Source organism: Aythya ferina (assembly GCF_964211825.1).
Source record: "Aythya ferina genome assembly, chromosome: 13".
NCBI classification, from domain to species: domain Eukaryota; kingdom Metazoa; phylum Chordata; class Aves; order Anseriformes; family Anatidae; genus Aythya; species Aythya ferina.
The window spans coordinates 12,174,687-12,184,323 of NC_140311.1; the positions used below are offsets into that span (position 1 = coordinate 12,174,687).

Below are 9,637 nucleotides of genomic sequence, written 5' to 3' on the forward strand. Positions count from 1 at the left end.
TCATTTCACGAAAGAAAGGTGAACCAGTAAGAATTAGACAAAAAAGACAAAATGCAAACACATACACCAAGACTAAAATGTTACCATCTTTATTAAGCAAGCTAATCTGAAGTGTAAAGCAAGACATCCATCAAACAAATACAGACCACAACAGACAGTCCAGTAAACTTGTAAGTACCAAGACTCACTGGGGCTGTGTTCTCTTGAAACAGGCTGAAACAGCAAGTCTACAAGAGAAAATCAACAGGACATCTGCCTCAAAGAAATTAATACAGCAGACATCAAAATAATGCAAAACACCGGCCTCTTCTATTTGTACTCTCTTTTGACAGTTTTGCACAGAGCTTGTTAGAAGCCTCAGCTAATTCAGTTCACAGCCTTGCATGAACAACTTAGCACCTTCCTTGCCAGAGGTTTCAGACAAAAGACAGAACCCGAGCAGCTGAGGCACCAGTACAGCGTGCCCACTGGCTTCAAGACAATGATGTCCAGCATAGGAGTGGTAAGAGCCACTACAGTAACAAACACTGCTTCAGTTCATGTTGCTAATTGCTGTGACAACTCAGCACCCAAATAACTACTGACATATGCTAAAGTCTTCTACTAGCTGGCAGAAGTGGTGTATGGTCTGCCTTCATATTCTTCTAGAGAGGGAAACTTTCTTGTGAACTAATGAATCTATCCAGTGTTTTTCTCTTCCTTACTTGCATCCTGTTTCCATTCATGTATTACACAAGGCATGGTAAGAAACACATGTTCCAGGAAAGCAATATTTTTCACAATATCCAAAGTTATTGTTTCCCTCCACTCATTACTCATACATTAGTCTGATATATCAGATTAAGCCTGAGCTGAATGGACATAAACAACACCGAGTAATTCATCAACCATCTACCTGTCCCCAGCTAGCTGATATAAGAAGTGATAAGCTAATGGACCCTCAGTTAAAAGCACAACAAGAAAGCAACTGATGCCATGGTGCAGATGCAGCAAGTATTTTTATGTCTTGCGTGATGCAAAATAAGGGAAGGAGATCGAAGTCGGAGTACTAAATGGACACTAAGATCTCATCAATACTAGCTTTTCCCTCTTTCCTCCTCCAGGCCAGGGCTCCCCATCCAGAGCACCTCCTTCAGGGAAGCTGCACACTGGCTGGTCACACGTGCTACGAAGGCTCAGTCACTACTGTGACTGAGGAATGACTTGTGACAAAGTTACACAGGAGGTTTTCATGATGCAATCCCTTACAAATAGATAATATGAAAGAAGAGATCACTCATTTCCCATGGACTTTGAAGAAATGCAAATAAAAAGATAAACCCTTTAATGAATTTGAAATCCCAAACAATTTAAAGCCTGTATACAGATTAAGAACCCCACCCATCACCTGGAAAAATTTTACTCATCCATTTACTAACATACATCACAATTTTAAGTAGCAAGAGTGAAAACCTTTTAACACGGTAAGTTTTCTGAGTCACAGTGAAATATCAGAAAAGAATTAATGCATACTTTAAAAAAAACACAGATGCTCTGGCATCAGTAGGACTCGGTGATCTGTAATTAGCAGCTTTGTCAGTATGAATACATCCAGTCTGTCTGTCTAATGGGGATATGTGTTTTTTGCCTTTTTTTTTAAGCATGTATGCAAATATTATTTTGCACTGATCTAAATCAACACCACCAACTTAAGAATATATTACCACAGCTAAGCAAAGTCACCTCTTAATAAGAACTCTGATATCCCTAGAATAACAAAGCAAGAAGCAAACATCCAGGGGTTTGTTTCAATTCACTACAACTAGAACTGAAGCTCATTGCACAAAATAACAAAAATCCAGAACGAGAAAAAAAATCTGTGCCTCAACAGTGTATCTCACCTACCAGAGAAGATCCTCTCACCACCTAAATGCATGCTAGAGTTTGACACTGAAGCTCTTAAATACCATTTAAATCATTTTTCCATGTTATTATAGTAACAGACTAACTTGAGCTTGCTGTTGTTTGTTCAGCAGCTGGAATAGGAAAATGCTCATAAAGGTTTCATATATTTTAGATATTTATATCTAAATACAAATATCTGGATATAGATATACATGCCAACAAGAAAGAATGGAAGATGGAAATTAATTATGTGAAATATTTTGCCTGACAGAAGTTACCTTAAAATGAATCAACATTTCAATAAACAGTTTTGACTGCGCACAATATTATGATAAACATAATGGCTGAATTCACCAGGCAACCACCAATTATCCACATCTAAGGCATTCATTGCTAGGTATTTATAGAGCTGTATCTATGCAGAAGTAAAACATATCCTTATACCACAACATACAGATGTTTCACTAGAGTCAAGATAGATAGAAAGTGATTAATGGAAAGATTTTGTTGTTGCTGTACTGATTTTTAAAGAGGACAGCAAATGGCAGTTCAAGATAGCAGTGGCTTGTGATTTTTAAATAGTAAAATATTTTCTTTTAAACTAAAGTAAATGCTTGGTAACCAACTCATCTCTAAAGGATATATTTTTAAAAAATATATTTTTATTAAAAAGGAGTATTTTTGAGCCAAACCCTGCAGAATGACATTCAACTGAATATTATGCCATTTGCTACTGTTACTGAAGAACTGCATGCATGCATGATAATTACAAGAAATTCTGCTCCTTTGACCTCTAATACCAGGCATCGGTCACCACCACTTTCCATTTTGAACTACTCATTACACCCAAACCATATAGTGCTTGAATTTTGAACCACTTTAACAGCTTTCCATCTCACTTGTTAACATGGCTTCCACATTTATTATTCCCAATATTGTAAAAGGTCAAGAACTTAATTCCCCACTGCCCTGCACATACTGCATTCATTTATATTTGTGTGAGGTGAGTGTAAGCTTTCCAGTTTCATTTAACTGTATTTTCAGTTTGATTTTTTTGCATTGGTATAATTGCTGCAAGTGCCAAAAGCACAGAACAACATTAGAGACAACTCAATGTTAATTCAATAGACTCAAATGGAGTACCTAATATGACCTTTCTTTGAAGGTGACTGTGATCTTTCCAACAGCTTCAGATAAGGTCTAGAATGAGGTGCTAGCATAGAAAACATAGCATGGCATAGACAGAGGACTGACGAAATAGAAAAACCTGCTACAAGTAACCATTATGGTACAAAAAATAAAAAATAAAAACAAAAAAATTAAATGCACCCCTATTGGATAAAAGGACAATAAAGGCCACAGGTAATAAAAACTCTAAGAAAGGTAACTGAAGAGAATCACTGAACAGTTCAGGCAAGCTGGGACCACTGTTCAATTTCCTTGTGGATTGATAGACACAGAAGGTAAGGTACCTGAAATACCAAAGGTCAAGGATTATAGCTGCAACTGATGTTCTGCCTGACGACTTTATTTAAATATGATGGCAATAAAAATGGTACATGTTATCTCTTCATTTTGAGGGAAAATAGATGCACTTAATTTTAACATTTTAAACTTACAAGGCACGGAAAGGAAAAGTTAATCTATATGTCAGAATTTTTAAAGGCATGGGAGTAGTTATGGGTGAAAACACAGGTATTTTCCAAATTCACTGCCTGCCCCAGTTGCTCAGCAACTTGACATCACCAGAGTTCAAGTTTCCAGACAAGAGCCAGCAAAAGACTTGGAAAACCTGAACTTCAAGCACTTAATTATTAAGCACCTGATTCAGAACAGAATTCAGAAAGATATTATTATCCTTATGCAATTCCTAGGGAAAACAAGGCTCTGGGGAAAGCAGTTCTGATCAGCCAGCAAAACCTTGCACTGAGATACAAATACAGAAACTACATAATCCTGCTTTTCTCTGGGGATTAGGTAAATTAACCACAGCCAAAAGCAAAGGCTTCTGTTTACTTGCAGGCTACAGTGGAGAACCCATTTGTGGGTAGTGTAGCCACCACTCTCTTAGGGAACCTGATCCTGCTCAGCAGATACGGAGGTGATGATCATCACCTCACCTGCAAAGCTGCTATCTTAATAGATAAATTAATGCCAGAAGTGGATCTTAGTTCTCATCTTTCTGAAAAGCATTTAATGACAAAATTACAGACAATTCTGAATGCAAGGCCTCAACTATTTCCTAAAGTTGTGCCAAGAGATGTTCTTCCATCTATGCTACTTAAAATTACTGGAGCTAGAACACATTAAGTTGCTAAAAGAGTCACCAAAATCATCTAACCAACCAAACAAAAAATCTCTATCCCTGCTGGATAACATTTTCAAAGCCGTCCTTCTACACAAATTTTGCTCTTTGCTTAATCTGTTATTCTTCATAAGCCTTAAGTTCCAAATGAAGCCAAGGCAGCGTGGCTCCTACAGATCAGCATTTATTACAAACAAAACCCTCTTTTTGTTAGTTTTCTCCCCTTTTTTTCCTCCAAATCCACGTATATCTGAGAGCTCAAGGTTCTTCCCACCTCCATTATACCCCGGCACTTTCACACACCATACATATCTGAACCCACCCCACATTGCTCTGTGCTGGATTTCCCCCCCAGCAGGATAACAAGCCCTGCTGACAGCTGGATCACAAAAACTGCATCAGACTTCAAAATGATAATGTTCATCCAGAAAGGCACAAAGCAAGTTACACAAAGGGTCACACAACAGCACACAAAGTGACCACAAGTTTCCATGCAGAATCTCCCCCCATCCCTCCATTTTGGGAAGGGAACATTTGTAGGAAAAGTGAGGAAAACTGTAGAAAAGCACACTGTGCTTTATAGCTTCTCCCAATGAGCTCATAAGCCTGATCAACTCCATGACCACAGCCATCAGCGCTAATTATTTATACAGCATTAGCTCTAAAACATCATATACTTGCAGCTAATTTTGAACATATTGTTGAAGACTAACAGCTTTCTATAGTGAATGATGATGATTAATGCTGTGCAAGATTCTACCGTTAGCACAAAGTAGGCTGCTAATGAGCAAATTTAGCAAAGTTCATTTCTAAAGTTTAAAACCAGCTGGAGTGGTCAGTTTTCTAAACACTCAAAAACAGCCATTTCTAAAGCCTAAATGATTGTCCAACTATATGCAGACGCCATGTAAATTAATGACGCTTGAACATTTATTTTTATCATAATATTTGTAAGAGTTAGAAAAAAATACCACTTACAAATATTCCCTGGAGGGAAATATCTAAGTGACAGGAATACTTGTCATCTCAAACCAATAGGCACAGCAGATCAGGCACCCAATAACTAAATCAAATACTTTCTGATCTGTTTTGCTGAAGGAGGAAGGCATGCGAAAAGAATATCAAATACACATATTATTAAAAGCCTTATGCCAGCAGATGGCTCCTGTTCAAAGAGAGTATGATTTGTATATAAAAATATGCAAACACTCAAAAAAGCCTTCTTCCAATTTAAACTTGGAATGCAGGATTTTTTATACTTCTCATACCACATGGATGATAAAAGGAAAAGGATTCTTTATTCTTAACTGTACAATGGAAATGACTATGGCTTATGTTGGCCAAGGCTCAATTTTCAGGGCAAGTCCATGAAAGTCATGTTAAGATTGTTGTTAATTAACAACCATAATCATTTTCTGAAGTTACCATAATAGGAATACAAGAATATTAGACAGTTATTACGGTTGTGAGAAAGTCATCAACTTTTTTAAGATGATAACATAAGAACTAATTCAACTTGGTTTGAACACAAGTAGCAGCTCTTCCAACATCACTGCTTTTCTCTTTTGCTACCACATGAATGGAGGCTTTCTGCTCTCTACTGGTGTAGCAGCAGTGGTGAATTGAACAGAGTAAGAGAGCAAACCCTTGTGATAAAAAGCTATAAGGCAGGCCACATCACAGCTGACCAAACAAAAAATTCCCAGCACTCATGTCAAATCTGGACACCAAAATAACTTGCTTATCTCAAAGGGAAAACATTCCTCGCAGATCACAGCAAAAGCATAAGACCACAGCAAACTTATTTCTACAGCTGGGGTTTACTTCTCCTCAAGGAGCGAGAACAACCTGAGCTCACAGCCAGTTTTGTTTTGCTCTACCACGGTGAACAAAGAATATTCCTCAGAACAGAGGAGAGAAAACCAGACCAATTTTCAAGGTTCTGCTTGCTATGCTAAACCTAACCCAAAACCTAACCCTAACCCTAAACCTAGCACCTAAACCTAAATCTAACAACTAACCCTAAATCTAACCCGTAACCTAATGTCTGCCCCAACCCTAACCATAAACATAAACCTAACCTTAACACTAAACATAAAGGTCTGTCAACCCAAAACCTAACCCTGACCCCTAACCTCTGACCCCTAACCCTTACCGCCAACCCTAACCCAAACCCAAACTGTAACCCTAACCCTAAACTTAAGCATAACCTTAAACCTAACACTAACCGAAACCCTAACCCTAAACCTATCCCTAGCCCTAACCCTAATGAACCTAACCCTAACACTAATCTTGACACTAACCCTAACCAGTAATCCTAACCCAAATGACTGCCCTAGCCCGTACCATAAACCTCACATTAAACCTAACCCAGCTAACCCTAATCCTTAACCCCCAACCCTAACTCCACCTCCCACCCCCCTGTGGATCAAACCCTCACACTGACCCCTAACCCTAACCCCAACTTGCTTCAATCAGAAACTCCCACACTACTCTTACACTTCATTATAATAATGAAGCTACTAGCTGTGGTGATGTTCTATTTTCTATTTTCTATTTTCTATTTTCTATTTTCTATTTTCTATTTTTTTTTTTTATTTTTTATTTTTTATTTTTTATTTTTTATTTATTTCTCACTCCTAAGCATATCAAGGCTTGCAGATCAAAAGTAAAACAGATGAACTTTCTGTGGCATTTCTTCCTTTTAATTTGTCTTCCTCTGATTTTGTAAGCTTTACTGTAAACAGCAATAACTGGAGACAGCAGATGAGTCTGTTTGGGTTTTGTCTAGATAAAAAAACCTGATTCTGTTACTACACTAAGTCCTGTTTAACCATTACTTTTGACATCTTTGAGCCTTGGACCAACCCATTACATTAGCATATACATTAAGATAGCTTAATTACACATACTCGACAAAGCATACTTACATAAATATCCAATTATAGCTTAAAACAACACTCAACAGGCATAGCCATCTGTGATTGAAGATTTCTGTTGTTAAGGCATAATGGTGTACTCAGTTTCTTCCTTTCTGAAGACATTAAATACTTTTTCTAGTTACAGTGAAGAAACACTGGTGTAGCAATTGTTTCGAGTGCAGCAATGCATTACCTTGACAATTTGAAACATGAATTTACAAGACAATCTGCCATTATTCCCTAAACCTCTCCCCCCCATCAACGTGAAAGTAAGTGCCTTTTAAAAAAAAACAACAAAAAAACTAATTACCAATAATACTGGAGTTAATCACTTGCCTATACATAAGCAAAACAAAGTGATGGTTCTTTTCTTTTACCTTTTCTTTTCAAAATATTGTTCATTGCCATTTTCATTCTAGGATAAACCACCAGCATTTTTGCAAATGAAAGATAAAATGACATTTAAATATGTCTCAGAAGAGTAGGAGTCAATCAGGGTAGGAAGAGATAAATGCATGATGAGATATATTTAGAAAGCTCTGTAATGACATACTGTTTTGTGGTGGGAGGCATTTAAAAAACACTATTAGTCACTCTGCTGAGTACAGAACTGTGATACTGCTTTTACCAGTAAATACAGATACAGTACCAGCTGCAATTACCTGAGGATCTTAATGTTCATTTCCTGATGATAACCACAGTACACAGTACCCCAGGACCCAACAAACATTAGCACATATACCGGCATTATCTTTGAGTAAATCTGATATGTTTTAAATAAATAAGGGTTTCTCCCTGTGTGACACTTCTTGCCTCCCTTATCAAAGTGCTCTGTGGTCTACGAAGTGTCAAACAAATCAGGTATTTATGTTGTTATATATCAGAAATCTTTTGGTATAGTTTCCTGCATTTTTATATGTTAGATTACTGTATTTTGAAGGAAGCATACTATTTAAGATTTTTATGGTATCTACAAAAAAAATCAAGCCTTTTTCCAAATGATAAATTTTAATCTTGTAATATGCCATCAGTCTCATGCCTGCAGATTCAAAGAAGATAGTTTCAGTCTGAAAATCATACATGATAACATTACTTTCGAGGGCAACTTGCTCTTAAACTTCTTCAGTTTGAAATATAATAAGAAATAGAAAACAAATTAAGGAAAAAAAACACACACACACACAATAAAAAGTATTTTGGTATGATTCTAAAGCAATCACTAAGCAGAAATAGAAGTAGAAATACCAACTTCATTTTCTTTAATTATTTAAATAATTCTGCTTTCCTTCTCACAGTACTGCTTACCAAATGAGTGTTCAGGTCTTGCTTGAACATATGATGGCAAAATGTTGAAAACCTGTTTTACTAAGGATAGAGCCATTCTCCATACATTTGCTGCATCTGAGAAATATTCCTTACAAGTTCCCTCACTAAACCTGTGTAGACAGCTCTATGGAGAGCACAGCACAGCTTAAAAAGGCTACCCAGATCTTAGATCAAACTGAATTTGCCAGGGTAGAGCTCATCATGGCAAGCACATAGGCTTTGTAGAAACTCATTAATTAACACTAAATTGGGTAAATCCAACTGTGAGCACTTATTTTTAATTTTTACATTTGGGGACAAAAATAAGATGTTACAATGCCTTCAAGTGTTCATAATGCATTCAGATTTTGTTATCTAAATAATATCACACTTAAATTTACAATCCATCTATCATTATCCAAGGAGTTACCCAAATGATAACCAAAGATTTAAATTAAGCATGTATTGCTATAATACCTTTGAAAGAAATAACATCTGCCTTGTAGACAGTGCCCAGTGAGAGGACATGTTATAGCAGATACTTCATACTGACTCCTCTTAATTCATACTGTACATTAGCTTCTACAGTACAAAAGCTACAAATGGAAAGGGAATGAAGGTGGCAAAATCCCATGTCATCAGAAGTCATACAAACGGAAATTTTGTTCTGATTTAGTACTAAACCAAAACTTTGTGATGTGGCAATAATCAGTGTTTCAAAAAAGCAAATACTTAATTCAAATGTTTATAGTAATCCAAAATAAAACAATTTCAAAAAGGAAAAAAGCAGCTTCCTTGGAATAATTACACCCCGATCCCAGGACATCACAGGAACCTACAACAACCATGTTTCATGTTCTTTTGGTTTAGGTGAAGTGGGGGCAGGAGGGACTTGGTCTTCTTTCCATTAGAAGCTTTTGATTGAGGCACAAGAAAGTGTGTTGTGGTTATGAGATATAACCATAGGAACAGCCTGAGCTCTTAACTAATTGTATCCTTTACTATGTAAGCTTTAATATGTATGCTTTACTACTTGTAAATATAATGTATTGATTCAGTGGCATGATTTCTTTCAGTTACATATTCACAATTTGTTGCAATTAAACTCCATTAAATTCAGCAATTTGGCATGGAAAATTCATTTAGATGCCATGAAACTCTCAAAAACGTTCAGACTGATCACTGTTTTTAAACCAAACTGTAGAAAACAATATTTTGTAGA

General features: G+C 36.6%; 1 long non-coding RNA gene across 1 annotated transcript in view; it reads right to left on the reverse strand.

Annotated features, from left to right (window-relative positions):
• LOC311444191 overlaps window positions 1–7,233 on the reverse strand; it is a 433,978-nt gene extending 426,745 nt beyond the window's left edge. Inside the window, exon 1 of the long non-coding RNA XR_014697698.1 lies at window positions 7,120–7,233. This is a non-coding gene — a long non-coding RNA (uncharacterized lncRNA). The remainder of the gene's footprint in view (window positions 1–7,119) is intronic.
• Window positions 7,234–9,637: the final 2,404 nt, after the last annotated feature.